We start from the raw sequence: 18434 nt of genomic DNA on the forward strand, positions 1-18434 counted from the left end.
TGGAATAATGTAAGACTTACTCGGTAAGTAGATCCTATTACATAATAAATTAAGTAGATCCTATTACAAATGAACTAAACTAAACCACTTGTCAGGTCAATCTGCACTTTAAAATCCATACAGAATAATATAATAAATTTTTATTGTGAACTCCCTAAGTTTGGGAAGATTGTAAACGTTGTCATTTGTCAGTCCAATTGGGACTTAGTTTTAGTGAAGACAAGTGATAGTTCATTCACTTGTAATATTGATGGCTATCTTGAGGTTATCTTGAGATGGTTTCTGGGGTTAGTGTTAAGGAATCTTACAACTAGAGAGATTGTTATACACAAATCACTGTGCAGTTGAAACTTTTGTTTTTAATAAATCTTAAATGTTTTGTCGCTGTTTATGCAACATAGTTATAAATATGCATTCTAATAGTTCAGTTTTAAGTTTTTCATGCCCGAAACGCTTTGCGTAATAGTGGCTTTAGGCATTGTATGTACTAGCCCTAACTATAAATCCATCACTCTTTGTAAAATCTCTTGTATGTATGTACCTTACCTAAATAAACATTTGATTTGATTTGATTTAATATCACCTATTAAATTTGCGAGTTTATTTCTCCTTGCCCGAAACGCTATGCGTACGTTTTTTAGGTATTGTATGTACTAGCTCTATCTATAAATCCAACATTATGTTTGTAAATCAACTATGTATATGTACTTTCCTGAATAAAATTTACTTTATTAGTTAGATTAACGTACAGGAGTGTGATCTGCCAGCAAACACACTCCAGCCAATAATATGTTTGGGATAAGTCGCTCCACATTGTCGCTTAAATCGTCAACTTTAACCTCCTTAAGGTTTTGTCCCATACTTCTTGGGGAGCGGATAGGCGCACGCTCCTCTATTTGCACTCCTCTCTCGTCCTGTCTAAACTCGATTATGGTTGCCCTGCATACTCTTCTGCTTCTCCTTCTACTCTTCGCCGTCTTGATGCTTTGCACCATACTGGGTTGCGTCTCGGCGCTGGTGCCTTTCGTTCGACTCCCGCCCTTAGTTTGTATGTTGACACTGGCTTTCTCTCTCTTCAGGACTGCCGTGATCGCTACTGTCTTCGCTATCTTGCGCGGTCCTTCCAACATCCTTCCTCTCGCCTCTGTCGTGCATTGACTTTTCCTCCTCCTGTGGTTCCTGTTCCTCTTCATTGTCTCCCACTTTCTGTCCAGTTATCTCGCTTACATGATTCTCTTTCTGTTCATATTTCTAATGTTTCTCCTCCTTCATTACCTCCGTGGAGAGTCCCCCTTCCCAAGTTTTGTACGTCCTTGACTTGTATTACTAAAGCCTTTACCCCTCCTACAATTCTGAAAAGCCTCTTCCTTGAGCACTTTTCTTCGCACTCCCACTCTATTTCCATCTTCCCTGATGGGTCTAAGTCTGCGGATGGTGTGGGCTACTCTGTTGTTTTTCCTGACCGTACTTACATGTGTCGCCTCCCTTCGGAGGCTAGCGTCTTTACGGCAGAACTTTATGCTATTCTCTATGCTCTTTGTCTCTTGCTTTCTCATTCTCATTCCTCCTTTGTGGTTGTAGTTGATTCTCGTAGTGCCCTCATGGCTCTAGGGTCCTTTAATCCTGTCCATCCGGTGGTCATTGAGATTCAACATTGGCTGTTTCTTATTTCTAGTAAATTTAAATCAGTAGAGTTTTGCTGGGTTCCCAGCCATATTGGTGTTTCAATGAGCGTGCGGATGCTGCCGCTAAGGAAGCTATCCGTTCTTGTCCCATCTCCCGTAAAGGTATTCCTTATTCCGACTTTTATCCTGTTATTCATTCTTCCCCGTTGGCAGGGTTGTTGGTCCTCTGTGGTTGGTAACAAGCTGCGTACTCTCAAACTTAGTGTGTCCCCGTGGCCTTCCTCCTACCACCGTAGGGACACTGCTTTGGCACGGCTGTGGGTTGGTCATACCCGCTTAACCCACGGTCACTTAATGGAGCGCCGCCCTGCTCCTTATTGTCCGAATTGCGTTGTCCCTCTTACAGTTGTGCATATCCTTGTTGAATGTCCTGACTTCCAGGACGAGCGTGTGTCTTGCTTTCCGACCGTCCCTCGCAGTCACTTGTCCCTCGATAGAATTCTAGGTGAATCGGATACTTTTGATATCGTTCGCCTTATGCGTTTTTGTTCTCGTATTGGCATTCTTGGTGATATTTAGCGCCTTCTGATTATTTTGCACTTTGATGGTGCTACATGGCCTTCCCGGTTTGGTGCCTTCTTTTGGTAATTACCTTACCTTCATTGTTGTTTCATTTTAATGTGGTAGTTGTGATATGGATTGTTTCTGATCAGGGGGAAGGAAGACACCAAGTCATGGGGGCGTAATTTTATTGACATGATAAATAATTCTGCAGAAGTAAAACAGGCTTTTGAATAGGACTTAACAAATGTATAACATAGCCGTGGCTAACTCAAAGTACACGAAACATCTTAAATTGTACACCCGTAGTAAATTAACGTAATCTTATAGCCTAGTAACAAACTCTGCAGAAACCTAATGCCCGTAGTAGTAAGCATAGCCTAGACATGGCAAACACGTTCTGCAGAAACCTAATGGCAGATGAAATATAATTAGAACTAGATATAACAGTCAGGACACAAAGGGGAAATAAAGTGTATAGACACAACACTTAACGGAGCCCTACCAAGACATAATGGGAAATCCTAGAATTAACAGGCGGGCAGAAAATACCTAGGCTGATATGGCAGCAAACACTCTCCAGGCGACCATATATCTTGGATAAGTCGCTCCACAAAATTGTCGCTTGGACCGTCGACTTCCAATGGCGTCACCTCTCACATATTTACGTCTCATTTCGTTATGAAATTAGATTATTTCAGAGTAAAAATAGGTTTGATCATGTTCTACGTGTAGCACCAACATTATAGTAAGTAAATATACCATATTTCTTCATTACTTACGTAATGCTAGGACGATTTGTGTAGTTTTGGCCTGATTTGGGTAATTCTATGGACCCCTACGGGGGTACATTTTAAGTTAATTAGTCCTCAGACATGGATATGTTACATTTGTTAATTCCTACTTATATTATTTACATGTTCTGCAGAATTTAATTTACTAATAAAAAAATTTAAGCCCATTCGGCCTGTGTCTTTTTCCCCTGGTCAGAAAATGGTCACTGCTTCACAAGCGGGGATTTTTCTGGCGGGGGAGAAAGAAACAATTGCGCAGCGCGTCCCGCGGCGTTGCGCGGGCAGTTTGGGGCCGTATAAATACGGGCGCACAATGGGGCTCTGCCTTCACTCCGCCCGCCCTCGCCGCTGCCCTCGCAAAACCCCACCCTCCCCCCCTTTGCAAGCGGCTGCTTTTGTACCCCCGTCATGCTTCGCACAGTTGTCCCGATTGTCTCCCCACTGCATGTGGGAAGGGGGGTGCAGCGCCGGTCCCCAAGTGTCCCGCTGTCCGCAGCTAATACTTTGCCCAGTCTAGGTGCTAGTAAGCCCTACTTGTAGACACACCCCCTTCTCCTTATCCATTAGGTCTTTTACGGCCTCTTGGCCGGGTACATTACGTGTTATGTGGTCTCTCACTTATTAGTTATTCTTTGTGTCCTGCCTGTTATATCCTAGTGTTATATAATTACTACACATTTGCACTCGGCCTTAATTCTAGTACCAGTTAACCTTTAGGTTTCTGCAGAATTAGTTTCCATGTCACTATAGGCTAAGGTCTCATACTTACTACGGGTGTACCTTAAGTTAAATCTAGTCCTCGGACTTGGAATTGTTACTGTTAATTCTTACTTTATATATTTACTTTATATATTTTGATATAAACGTTATATATTTACTTTATATATTTACATGTTCAATATTAAGTTTAATATAATATCAACTTTGTTATAAGTCTATAATATAAACCGTGTTTAATATAGACTTTATATAATTACTTACTTTATATTTGAACTTTATATATTTACATGTTCTGCAGAATTTAATCCTCAATAAACTTTAACGCCCCATACTGCCAGTATCTTTCTCCCCCTGGTCAGAAAAAACAATTTTTTTACCGACGCTCTCCCTATTGATGAGAACTACAACCTAATGAAGATAAATGTTAATTTTATGTAGATACTGTAATAAACGAAAGTTTTTAATGTCATCAGAGAAGCAGAAATATAGGCAAATTTTAAATCCCTTGTCATAAATATAACTGAAGTGAAAGCAAAGATATATGCATTTTGATAGTTACAAAGACAGCTCTTTAACACGGGTGGAACACGAACAAGGGGAACTTTAGTACCCAAATGAGCCACAGAGATATTAGAAAGAATTTTTTCAGTGTCAGAGTAGTTAACAAATGGAATGTATTAAGCAGTGATGTGGTGGAGGCTGACTCCATACACAATTTCAAATGTAGATGTGATAGAGCCCAATAGGCTCAGGAACCTGTACACCTGTTGATTGACGGTTGAGAGTCGGGACCAAAGAACCAAAGCTCAACCCCTGCAAGCACAAATTAGGTGAGTACAACTAGGTGAATACAGCTGAGGGGCGGGACCAAACAGCTGAAGCTCAATTCCCTACGCATAACTAGGCGAGTCCATAGGAATTACCGTTTGTCCTGGCGCCATCTATGTTTTGACAGCAGTACTACTAATGTTCCCACGTTATGTGATGATCGCTATACGGGTGGGTGTTACGGTCAGTTGCTCTTCTATATATGTTTATGGACAACGTAGGTGATTTGAGGCAATTTGCGGCCAGAGTGAAATAGTATCCACGCGGTGAGTGATGGAGGAGGATATATACTGCTGTGTACTCGACCAGCGGGTGAGAGGTAAGTTATATCGAACAATTATGGGGAATAGATGGGTTATTTTAAGCGTAGAATGTCAGGTAACCGGTAACTACACAGATGGGGTAGTGGTTTTTTTAAGTCTTTATTTACTAAAATGGAACATTACATTATGCCTTCAGCTGAACAAGTCTACTGGTGGGGGAAGTAGACGGATTTTATGAAAGTATTTTACCTAAATATTTGTATTTGGTTAACTAGTTCAGATGTTACCAGGGAGGGTGTTCCTTTAATCTAATCTAAAAATTCTAGCTGGACAAAGTGATTAAAAAAATTGAATAGAACGAAGTGGTTTGCCAGGGTGCTTAACATTTAGTTTAGTTCACTTGCTATGCAGCCCATGCTTAAAGAATGCAAGTTATCATATTGAATTTACCTTGGTTTTACTGCATTTAATATACCGTTTTTACCCTATTTAATTATGTCGGATAAAGGCCGGTCGTGGAAAGTTCCTAATATAGCAAGTTTTAAAGGAAAAGTTTGAGTTAACTTTAACGCTTAAGTTAGTGACCAATTAGCTTAGTCTATTGTGAGGAAAGTTACTAGAATCTAACATTGCAAGTGCCATTTCTCTACTCTTTTTGAGAAACATGACTAGATACATGAATCGCATAGTTTTATTACTAAATGTTCATGGATTAGGTTGCATAGTTGAGGAAATGGTGATAAGGTTTGTGATTTTGTGTACCTTGACTAAAGCAGGGATTTTGAGTGGCGCAAAATTGATAGGGGCTCGGATCATTGGGAATGCTGACTGAAGTTGATTAGGTCATGGCTATACCAAAGGAAATTGGTATAAATGGGGTTAAGTTGGGAGAAGTGTTGTAAGTAGTGCCTAAAAGCTCTCCTTGGACCTCGGTTATTCGCAAGATTATGGTTTAGACTGCAATAGTTGCAGAATTGGCAAATAAAAAAATACCGATGCCCTATATAGTTTTGAAATGGTTAAGACTACCAGATGCAGTTTAATGCTGACAAATGTACGGTTTGGGGGCTAGGTAAAGATGAGATAGATGGTGTAGATTAAGAGTATTAAATTTTTTGCAGGTGGTAAATTCTCCCTGAGCTGGCACTGCTCTCTAGCCTGGGATGTTGATTGGTTAGTCTTCAACTGCCTCCCAACATGGTAGTGAGGTCCTGAGCTGACATGCAGTGAGGAATGTGGAAAGCTTCCTGAATTGGCACATGGTATGCCTCCCTTTCAAACCAGCAGCTGGCACAAATGTTCCAGCTAACATCAGAATAGTGGATGAAGCCCACACTAAAATGTAAGTGGTACAGTAAATGGACACCCCCCCCCCTCCCTTTTGACACTGAACAGTTGGGAGGAAAGGGGGGGGGGAGAAAGTGTGGCTTATAGTTCTATTGCTACAGAATCTTTTGCCATAAGCCAGTGGCAGTGCCTATTGGCACTTGCTATTCAGAATCTCCCCCTTACATAGTTAATTAAAAACGAAATGCTGTAGACGAGTAAACGATATGGAAGAAAATGTAGAATAGAACCAGTAAAGAGCAGAGGTACCATAGGCACAATCAGAGAACACTGTATAAACATCAGAGGTCCGCGGTTGTTCAACGTCGTCCCAGCAAGCATAAACAGAGGCTACAGTTAAGGAATTGCGCCCAGTAAATCCTCCCCGGCCAGGATACGAACCCATGACATAGCGCTCGCGGAACGCCAGGCGAGTGTCTTACCACTACACCACGGAGACTGTTTGTGATGATTATATGATGAGGATTAAGCCACCCAAAAGGTGGCACGGGCACGAATAGCCCATAAGTGGTGTTCTTGTTAGTCACAGTTGATTTTTTTTTATTGAGGCTGGTATTTTATCCCCTGATTCCATGTATAACTAACCATCCTGTGAGATGGGAATATTTAATGAACTTATAGCTAGTTTTTTATATACACTGTGTAATCTTTCATATAGAATAGGGTAGCAGCACATTACTGTGTATACCTAAGCTTGTTAATAATAACAAAAAAAGTTAGTTTCTATCGCTAGGGAGAGCGATGGTTCAAAAATCCTTCTTTAAAATATGAATATCTTTCCTATCTCACTAAGATCTAATCTGTGATTAAAATGCAAAATTGACTGTCACTGCCTTTTTGATAACGTATACAATCATAAGCTTATTTGTGAATCTCTATTAAACAGTAAATCAGAGAGCGTGTAAGGTTCCGTGTTCCATGTCCGAAGAAACAGGGAGATTTTACATAAATACAGTACATGATAGTTTAAGTAGCGAACGCATACCAACAAATAACGATTAGTATCTATAACAAAAATATTGTTCTATGGAGTTGATTTAACTTCCAACCATGTATTTTTAAATAATCTTTAACGTTTTCTGGCTAGTTATGTTAGATTTGATTAAAAATACGCATTCTACTTGTTAATATCGTTAGATTTGATTAAAAATGCGCATTCTACTTGTTAACATCATAAATTAAATTTGCGATAATTTGAGCAGAGAAGTTCGACGACTGGATCACTGTGTACAGAAGGTTGATATGCCAGCAAACACTTTCCAGAGCAATATATCTTGGATAAGTGGCTCCACGATATTGTTGCTTGGACCATCGACTTCCTTTGATATTACATATTTACATCTTATTTTGTTATGAAATGATATTTTTTCAGAGTAAATGTTTTCTCATTTTGTGCATCCAGTATCCACATTATAGTGAGTAAATATACCATATTACTTCATTGCTTACGTAATGCTAGGAAGGTTTGAGTAGCTTTGGGTCTTTAGTGGACAGAATCTCCAATAGATGGGGGCGAGAGTCGCCCCATCTCTCTCGACCGGGCGGGACTCGAAACTTAAATTAAAATTGCTATATCATTGGTCTCCAACATGATATATTTTCTTTGATGCACTCACAATAACGATTATAGCTGTCTTTCTGGAGGCATGTAATATTTTAGGCTTTATTAGCGTATCTTTGTTAATTACACAACATATTGGCAAGTGCGTAGGCGTCTGCACTCCATGACCGAAAAGCTACTGAACGCCACTATAAAAACATATATCTTCACTTGAGCTTTAAATATGTCTAATGTAATGTATTTAAAATAAAGCTTTTATTTCTTTCTTAAGACGTGTAAAACATTTGTTTATTAACGAATTTACGTAAAATAAACATCCTTCTGAGTTGCTCTGTCGCTGTCTATGCGGGGGTCGGAGCTCGGCGATTATTAAAATACATGAATCTTCATTAGAACTTTAATTATGTCTATGATAGTGTTTAAAATGAGCCTTATATTCCTATCTTTCTTGAGGTATATAAAAAATTTAAGATTATTAACAAATTTACGTGAAATAAGCATTGATCTGAGAGTTGCTCCGTCGATCGATCTGTCCGGAGTCGGAGCTCGGCTATTATAAAAGTACACGTATCTTCGCTTTAAATTTAAATATGCCCATGGTAAGGTATTTAGAACGAAGCTTGTATATCTTTCTTGTGACATATAAAACTCTTACGTTTATTAAGGAATCTGCGTGAAATAGGCATGGTTCTGAGATGAATGCTGCGGTTTTAGAGTTTGACGAGCGATGAAAACTGCCACTTTTATACAACTACAAATATCTTCGGTTTTACTTAAAATATTTGTCTGGTAGAGGTTTTACATATAGATCGCGTTTCTTTCTTCTGACTAGTAAATAATTTTGGTTTAATCAGTTATCAAGATGTTTTCAACAATATTCTTACAGCGTTCGTCTTTTCCAACTTGGGCGACCCTTTTGGAAGCGCGATACTTGGGTTAACCCATCCTATAGTTGGGTCTGTTTCCAACTGGGGTTCGAATATCGGTAAGGAGAGCGTCGGCCATGAAGCCTTGTTTAAAGTATGAATATTTTTCCTCTCTAATAAGGTATAATCTGTGGTGGATTCACAAACTATTTTATATCTGCCTTTCTGGTAACATGTACAAATATAATCTTTATTTGTGAATATTTGTTAATAAAGCAATATATCAGAGGGCGTGTAGGGTTCGGTGTTCAATGAACGAAAAGGACTGGATCACTGTGTACAGGAGGCTGATATGGCAGCAAACACTCTCCAGGCGACCATATATCTTGGATAAGTCGCTCCACACAATTGTCGCTTGGACCGTCGACTTCCTATGGCGTCACCTCTCACATATTTACGTCTCATTTCGTTATGAAATTAGATTTCAGAGTAAAAATAGGTTTGATCATGTTCTACGTGTAGCACTAACATTATAGCAAGTAAATATACCATATTTCTTCATTACTTACGTAATGCTAGGACGATTTGTGTAGTTTTGGGCTGATTTGGGTAATTCTATGGACCCCTCCTGCCTGTAGGGGGGCCACGTGAGCCGATTCAATTTAAAATTACGTCCATTTTTTGCCCATAGCGCGTGTACCAGCGAAAAGTGACGTTATTTTAAGAGGACAAATTGGCTGTAGAGCCCGTCCTCAGACTAAATCCATTACTATGAGAAATCTCCCCCCCCCATCCCCCACCCCCCTCAAACCACCTGGATCGTTTTCTAGATATTTGTGATGGTAAGAAAACATATTAGTTCCAGTAATCTACATTTAAACTGACTAATTAATCTTTGTCGCAAACAGATTATTCTCAAGTTATAACTATACTGAATTATAAATAGTTAGTATAAAATATAAGTGTATTTAGCCACAGGCTAAAAATGTTTTTTAAGAATTTCGTTTTCTGTTAACGAAATGCTCAGGGTGCACTGAAGTAGTTTTCGAAATTCTTTTTTTTATATATAAAAGTTGTTACATTCTAGTACAGAGTTGTTACATTTCACATTACCGTCAATAATACATCGTATTAACGTCAACAAACGTACTGAAATCTAACGTAATAAAACTCTAACCTAACCTGATCATGGATAGAGTAGATATTAACACTAATAATGTAGTCGTTCTCAATCCGTTCCCGTGAGCGTATTTCCTCCCTGAGGACAGGTTGATGCTGTCGCAGTTATGAGCCTTTAATTTGAGAGTAGTATGAATATATTATGTTTTTGACTTTGCTTCAGGCCAGATCTTCCAAGCTGTTACACCGGACTGCTGCCCCCTCAACCGGACTGCTGCCCCTGGACTGCTGGCCTCTCAACCGGATTGCTGCCTCTCAACCGGATTGCTGCCCCTCAACCGGACTTCTGCCCCTCAACCCTGGACTGCTGCCCCTAAGCCCCGGATATACAAATTCTGGAGCCGCCGCTCTTCGTAGTTTCATTACTCCTTTTTCCTTTTTTTGTATCCATTGCTTTCTCATTTTCAGTTTTAACTCATTTTAATAATCGCTATGCTTCTTTTCTCACCACTCTCTCGCTTTCTCTTTTATCCACTGGCTTTCTGTCGCTCACTTCCACTTCCTCAATTTGTTTCCCCTTTGCTTAATGTCCACTTTGCCTTCCTGCCGGTTGTATTCTTTCTCGGTGTGAACTGTTTTCTTTCCTAACTTTCTTTGTGCCCCTTTCTCTTATTTGAAATATCCGTTTCCTCATTTTTTTTTACTTTGTTCTTTCTTTTTTCCTCCTACCTCTACACTTTCTCTCTTCTCACTTTTGTTCTCTTTCTTCCCCCTCTTTCCTATCACTTCTATTTTTTCTTTTCCTTAGTTTTTCTTTGTATTCCCCCACTTTCCCGTCCCTTCCGCTTTCTCTGTAAATAATCTTATCTTTAATTTCTTTGCCTGGCTGAGGAGACGTGCTGTAACGACTCCCAGAAGTGTTCGTCTTGTTAAGCTCCTCTAGTGACCGAAGGATAGCAGATAGACTAAGTGTTCGCTCACTTAAGTCACTGCTTCTTGACCTTTACTGCAGCTTGCATCCATTTGCTTGTTAAGTCATGTTCTTGTACAAATACAAGACGTTTATACATAGATATAATAAAACATAGCACAAACGTTGTTCTCACATGACTGTTCTTAATCCTGTTGGATCACAGAGCCCGATCCCCTCCAGTTTGATTATGGGACTGGAAACCTAACCAAAAGGTTAAATAAATATTTTGCTTATGACACCACTGACTTCACTATTAACTAAGACATCTTTGAAATATGAGCTAATCAACCCGTATTTAAACTATCAAACCTCGTGTCAATTTTGTTATAAATGAATGATAATTTTGTGATAAAATATAAAACTTTTTCCTAAGATTTGTGTAAAACATTTTAGTACAACAATTTAGATAAAAATGCTCCATTTTAAGGGAAAGATCAGGCAGCAACGTGCTTGACTGGGACGAGGCCATTATACACACGGGGGAGTCTACCTCAATGCCCATTTAAAGAATTTTGGCTGTTTTACAGTTGTCCTTAGTTTGAAAAAGTCCTTTGGGCGAATCCATTATGCAATGGGGGAGTTCTTGGCGAGTCCATTTTTGTAAGTTTTTATTGAGGTTAATTTGTTTGAAAATGGACTCTCCCACCAAAAAATAGACTTTACTAAACTCATCAATGTTAATTTAAGCGGAACACGACTAAAACCTTTATGAACTTGTGGAATTATTATTTTGTGATGGACGCCCCCATTACATAATGGACCCTGCCAAAGACTCTCCCATTAAATAATGGACTCGCCCAGTTTTTTTCGAACAAAGGACATTACTGGAAAATTGTAAAAAAATTATTGAAATTCACATATAATTGAAAAATGTGCATTGATGTGGACTCCCCTATTTTTACAATGGACTCTGCCAAGGACTCCCCCCCCCCCCCTCCATTAAATAATGGACTCGTCCAAAGTGTTTTTCAATAGGACATTACTGGAAAATTTTAAATGTCTTGAAATGCACATTTAATTGAAAAATGCGCATTGATGTAGACTCCCCTATTTTTACAATGGCCTCGCCAATGCCCCAGGTGAAGGCAGCCTAGTGGCCAAAATGCCTTTTTATAAAAAAAAATTTCATTTACTTCTTTTGGGCTGGAGTGATTTTAATTCCTGATCAATATATGAAGGAAAATTATTACATAAATCAGTATTTTATTTAATGAAGAAAATGCAGATACATAGTTTAATGTAAGATGCATTACATCTCGCGATAATATTTTGTATTATACATCAGAAAATATGTATGCAATATATGAGTTGCATGTATAATAACTTTTCAAAAGATATAACAATCTGGGTATACATATAGTATACATAGTTTATAGATACATAATATATGAACATAATATATGAAATTTCAGTTAACACATGTAATGTTTTAAGCACACATTAAATACACTTGTTGGAATTATTAAAGTTTGCATCCAATGCTCATCTCCCAACATCTTTTTGGTCACGCATCAATGGAGCAGACATAACAGAGGTTATCTTGAGATGATTTCAGGGCTTAGCGTCCCCGCGGCCCGGTCCTCGACCAGGCCTCCTTTTCGTTACACCCAGGAAGCAGCCCGTAGCAGCTGTTCAACTCCCAGGTACCTATTTACTGCTAGACAAACAGGTTCATCAGGGTGAAAGAAACTATGCCCATTTGTTTCCGCCTCCACCGGGGATCGAACCCGGAACCTTAGGACTACGAATCCCGAGCACTGTCCACTCAGCTGTCAGGACCCAGAGGCCGATACCATAATCCTAATTCCTGATGCGCACAAAGTATATAATTTATAATTTTTACATTATGTCTGAGGCCAGATGTATAGGGTTAGCCCCAGCCAACTTTACATGTCGAATGGTGGGGAAGTAAGGACTGTCATAAGAGGGCTTGGATTATGCGTGACCAAAAAGATGTTGGGAGATGAGCATTGGATGCAAACTTTAATATTTCCAACAAGTGTATTTAATGTGTGCTTAAAACATTACACGTGTTAACTGAAATTTCATATATTATGTATCTATAAACTATGTATACTATATGTATACCCAGATTGTTATATCTTTTGAAAAGTTATTATACATGCAACTCATATATTGCATACATATTTTCTGATGTATAATACAAAATATTATCGCGAGATGTAATGCATCTTACATTAAACTATGTATCTGCATTTTCTTCAATAAATAAAATACTGATTTATGTAATAATTTTCCTTCATATATTGATCAGGAATTAAAATCACTTCAGCCCAAAAGAAATGAAATTTTTTTTTTATAAAAAGGCATTTTGGCCACTAGGCTGCCTTCACCTGGGGCATTGGCGAGGCCATTGTAAAAATAGGGGAGTCTACATCAATGCGCATTTTTCAATTAAATGTGCATTTCAAGACATTTAAAATTTTCCAGTAATGACCTTTGCTCAAAGTATTTTGGGCGAGTCCATTATTTAATGGGAGAGTCCTTGGCAGGGTCCATTATAAAAATAGGAGTCTACATCAATGTAGATTTTTCAATTAAATGTGCATTTCATGACATTTTTAAAATTACATCAATGTAGATTTTTCAATTAAATGTGCATTTCATGACATTTTTAAAATTTTCCAGTAATGTCCTATTGAAAAACACTTTGGACGAGTCCATTATTTAATGGAGGGGGGGGGGGGGAGTCCTTGGCAGAGTCCATTGTAAAAATAGGGGAGTCCACATCAATGCACATTTTTCAATTATATGTGAATTTCAATAATTTTTTTACAATTTTCCAGTAATGTCCTTTGTTCGAAAAAAACTGGGCGAGTCCATTATTTAATGGGTATGCATGTTATGGGTGAAAAGAATTGTGGCTGGCCTATGTGGTGTCTGTGATTGTTGGTGGAGGAGAAAGAAAATGTTCAGTTGAAGTTGGCTGGGAAAGCATTCTACATAACCCACTTCCATCAAATAACCCTCGGCCTTCATGTAATACAGTCCTGCTGAAAACATGATCCTTGCTTTGGGATAGTCAATTTACTCTACTACCTCCATAAGTGTTATGAAGTCATTTTATTCATGTGTTAAGTAATCATAAAAAAGACACCAAGCCAAGGAGACTATGTAGCACCATCTAAGTCGCGGAAGATTTAAAAGGCACTAAATATCATTAAGGATGCCAGTGCGAGAACAAAAGCGCGTAAGGTGAGCAATATCAAAGGTATCAGATTCACTAAGGAGTCTATTGGAGTTGATTATTAGTCGTCATCTTTTGCGCACACGCAAAAAAGAACCCTTCAACCAATCACTAATCAATGTAAGTAGCGATGCCAGAAGAACTCCATCACCTGTATTCATCAGATATACTTGGTTATACCTGGGTCTTTCTTCCCCTTCCCTGTTTCTTCCCTAACTTTCGCCCCCTCCCAACATTGTCATTCCCTCTAGGCCCAAGTACTTACCTCGCGGGTCTTTGGTGTAGTTGGTTTGGCCTGTCGAGCCTGCAATCACCATGTGAGATATTGAAGGGGGCTCAACATCTTTGTTACCAGATGATGGGTCATCTTTCTGCCTGTTGGGTCGGTAACACTTACAACCCTAAGTCATGTGTAATTTGTTTCCTCTGGGTTTGCATTGACTGGTTCAGCTTCCAATGCAGAAGGTTCAGGAACTGATAGGTTTTGTGGTGGGACATTAGGCTTACTGCTTCAACGCTTTTCCTTTTGGTTTGAATCTGACTTCCTGTATTTTTGCCAGGTTGGGGCAGATGATTGTCGGCTGGCTGCACCTTCTAAGGGGTTTGTGTGTTGCCTACCTCAATAACTGGTTGGTTTCAGCTCCCAGTTGGTTTCACATGTCAGCTGGCCAGGTATCTGGTTCTTAACCAGCCTACCAGGTTTGGGTTCCTGGTGGGCTGTCAGAAGTCCCAGTTGGTTTCACCCGAGGTTCAGACTTGGTAAGGCCTTATTTGGGATCTCAGTTGGCCCCGCTTTCCCTTCCTCCAGGAGCCTTGATCTGGCTGTAGCACCGCCGTTTGTTGGTGTAGTCAAACCTAGGCGACTTCACCATTGGTTTCCTCCCTTTCGTTTTGCTCACATTATGGGGTGAGTTTTGCGGCCTTGTAACATGCGCTGTGGAGGGTTCGGATTCCTCCAGGTTCTGTGCTCTGGCTCTATTCTGTTTCCTCGTGGCTCATTACCTCAACCAGAATAATAATAATTTGAATAAAATATTTGGAAAAAAATGATTGAAAATAAAGAAAATCACTCGGCCTATTAGGCAAATCGGGCTTTGCATAGTAGGTCGAGAAATGCATTCTGGCTACTAGGTACGACATATTATATATATGTAATATATATATATATATATAAAGAAAGAGAGAGGTAGAGAGAGGGAGAGCTATTCCTTCTAAAGCATATAATAACAGGCTCATGAAATAAATGGGCATCTAGGAGGAGGTTTCAACTTAGCTTACATAAGTTCAATATATGATAGTTCCCAATGTGTTAGTTTCAATGAAATAAATGAGTTTCTAGGTGTAGGCTTCAGATGAGCTGAGGTAGGATAACAGCTCTTGCTTGCAGCTTCACTAGGTATCTCATTAGTCATCCCTTATGAATTCTAGTCTTAGTTAAAAAAAAAAAAAGAGGTAGAGAGAGAGAGAGAGAGAGAGAGAGGTAGAGAGAGAGGGAGAGAAGAGAGAAGAGAGAAGAGAGAGAAGAGAGGAGAGAGGAGAGAGAGAGAGAGAGAGAGAGAGAGAGAGAGAGAGAGAGAGAGAGAGAGAGACTCAATCCTTAATGGATTATTATCGATTATTATTATTAATAATATAGATTATTATTATTAATTATCGCCAAGTGTATCACAGTATACAAATGCAACTTCTTCATTATCATTATTTTACCAATTTATGTTAAGTTATGTGAATTCAAATTATGTTACAATGTACCTATCATTACATTTATTTGTTAGCTTAAGAACCTGTGTAAAATGCTGTATGTGTTAGTGGCTTTGCCCAGAATATACCAATTACCACTTAATCACCAAGATATGTATTTTTACAACCCACTGAACTTATTTTATACAGTATAAATAAAATAAAATAAAATAAAAAATAAAATACATAAATAAATATATATACACTTGTTATAGCTCTTGGGTTCTTATTATCCTTTACAGGAACTGTTACTGATGCCCCCATATATTTCCTATAACTATAAATATTTCCCAGTAGAGTAATAAATGTGTGCATACTGAATGCTATCAGTACACAGCCTGGAAGATACACAATCAGAATAACAATGGTATCACATTTTCTTTAATGCCAGTATTGCTACTGTAAAACATAATAATGGCTTTGCGAGAATGTACCATTAACACTTCAAATTATTAAAAAAAAAATTATTTAATGTAATGAAACACCATTTTCTGGGTGAGCCCCGGAAGCTCCCTGAAGCTATCCGAATTGATATGTACTACAGTATATTAGTTTGGGATCATCAGTCACACGACTCCTTATGCCTACCAGGGACCACGAGCCAGAACCTTGCTGCCCTCAGAGAGGCGCAGGGAACAATGGCCTATGAGCCCTGTACATTTAAAGTACAGTATGTCATAACTGCCATCGACCGGGAAAGGATCCAGAAAAATAAATGAATCAAAACAGACCACTGTCTGGTTAACCCCTAAACTGCACAACGCACCTGCAGGCCCTCGATGGGGGGTGTGCAACACGCCTCCGGTTATTTATATTTTTAGCGTTCCATTCAAAACTCCCGTGGCTACATGGGGTTCACATCAGCTTCCTCAGGGCTCTTGTAAACAGACGCCATCTTTAAAAAAAATCGTGGGCCACATTCCCGGGTGTGAGAGCCTCAGTACTGAGTGAGCAGCCAAGGCCAGCGCACATAGTATGAGCTCACAGCACTGCTGTTCAGGTTGTGACCACAGCATCGTCTAATAATGTCAAAATAACATATTATATATATATATATATATATATATATTGAAAGGGCCACAATTAAGCGAGGAGAAGAAAGAAAAGAAAGAACGCAGTCCAAAGACCAAAAAGACTCATGCAACACATAAGCAGGCCGGAGGTGATAAAATGCACGAGAAAGCTAGCGGAACAGAGTGTAAGTAACATCCACCTCAAATGCAAGCAGCAGTAGCTCCACCAATGCCACTCGATACGAAGCGACAGTAATGGGCATGAGATGCCGATCCAGAACAAAACAAGAGAGAAAGGACAAAACAACCTGCTGCAAAATCGACGAAAACCGACGAAGAGAAATAAAGTGATGGAGAAAACGCCTAGAAACTTCATAATGTCGCTGAGAAGAAAACTGCTGTGGGACACCATCAAAGAAGCCACCTTATCACCATACAGATGGTGATACACATTTGTCAGAAAAATCAGACGCATAGTGTGGAGCAGTAAAGCGAACCAGCGAAGTACCTCACTAGCCCGACCTGCTGAAAGAGGCAGAGCTGCAGAAAACCGCCCAGGTTCAGACACCGAGCAAGCAGTGCCTGAAACCAAGCTGTCCGTGAACACATTGAACGAGAGAGAGAGAGGAAGGCACCATGGCAATGAACCCCCAAAAACCCTTAGAGGAATCCGGAGACGCAAGGACACCGGGGAACAAATCCAGTGATTGCAAGAGCGGTGAAAGAGGTGGCTCTGAAGATTCCAGAACAGCCCATGAAGCCAAACCTTGCCCAACAAATAAACCAGCAGGGCAAAGGTCAGACTCCCACACAGCTGCTCGAGCAACCACCGAGGGACCCGGGTCCCCCCCTAAAAAACCGCTGAAGGTGGTATGGCAACTGGAGCAAAGCCACAGGAGGAAAAGAAATGGACGCAGTCCGAGAACCCCACATTAGGCCCAGCCAAGCCCAAACATGGGACGGAACCAACTGGGACTTCCGCCAATTTACCAGGAACCCGAATCCAGCAAGCTGGGAAAGAACCAGAACTCCGGCAAGCAGACAAGCAGACCTGCAGGAAGCCCACACCAACTAGTCGTCAAGACAGGCTGCCAGCCTGCCTTGAAATGATAAACATTCAACCTCCCAGCAGCCATATGCAAAGTGTGAATAACAACAAACCACAGCTGTGGGATGGTGCACCACGATCGGAGCACTGCCCTGGCAGCCAGTCGCAGCAACTGGCAAAATTCTAGCCAAAAATATAAACTAAACCGCTGATCTGAGAGGAGAGAAGAGCAGGGGAGGTACCAAAAGCACCGGAAAATAACGTGCAATAAACGTACTGTATGATGAACCAAACAAAAAAGTTGTTATATTAATATACTTTTTTTTTTATTGTTTTTTACCTGGACAAAACATTCAAGCAAAAAATGGATGTGCCCGATGCAAGTGTCCATAAATTACACTGGCAAATACAGTAAAACTAATTCAGAAAGGGAAGGAGAAAGGATAAAAACCTCCTCCCCTGCAGCAACAACCCCTGCCCAGAGGGCACAAGCGTCCAAGCAGGGGCAAAAGGAGTGCTTGTACTCCAAGTAGACTTCCCCTAAGCCCCAGAAACTCCTGACAAAAGGCCCCGGGGCAGAACCCCTCTTCCACACCCGCCTTCCCTAAAGAAAAGGCAGCGTCCTGGGGAAAATGAGAAGCTTCCAAGAAGGAAGCCCACTGGGTTGACCCAGAAGCCTTGGCGGGAAAATTGAGCTCAACTACCTCCGTGCCCAAATCGGAAGGGGCAGCCCCTGAAACCTCCCGATCCTGAAACCCTCAAGGGAAA

The 18434-nt window shown here is 40.0% G+C and overlaps 1 protein-coding gene and 1 long non-coding RNA gene across 11 annotated transcripts in view; one reads left to right on the forward strand and one right to left on the reverse strand.

Moving 5' to 3' along the window:
• LOC123749496 (tumor protein p63-regulated gene 1-like protein) overlaps nucleotides 1-18434 on the reverse strand; it is an 86485-nt gene that overhangs the window by 12942 nt on the left and 55109 nt on the right. The gene's annotated exons all lie outside the window — the stretch shown is intronic.
• On the forward strand, nucleotides 4740-10787 carry LOC138351611 (uncharacterized). Its single transcript, XR_011222540.1, has 3 exons — nucleotides 4740-4847; nucleotides 5913-6133; nucleotides 9908-10787. It is a non-coding gene; the product is annotated as an uncharacterized lncRNA (long non-coding RNA).

The sequence above is a fragment of the Procambarus clarkii genome, chromosome 50, assembly GCF_040958095.1.
Source record: "Procambarus clarkii isolate CNS0578487 chromosome 50, FALCON_Pclarkii_2.0, whole genome shotgun sequence".
Taxonomy (NCBI): domain Eukaryota; kingdom Metazoa; phylum Arthropoda; class Malacostraca; order Decapoda; family Cambaridae; genus Procambarus; species Procambarus clarkii.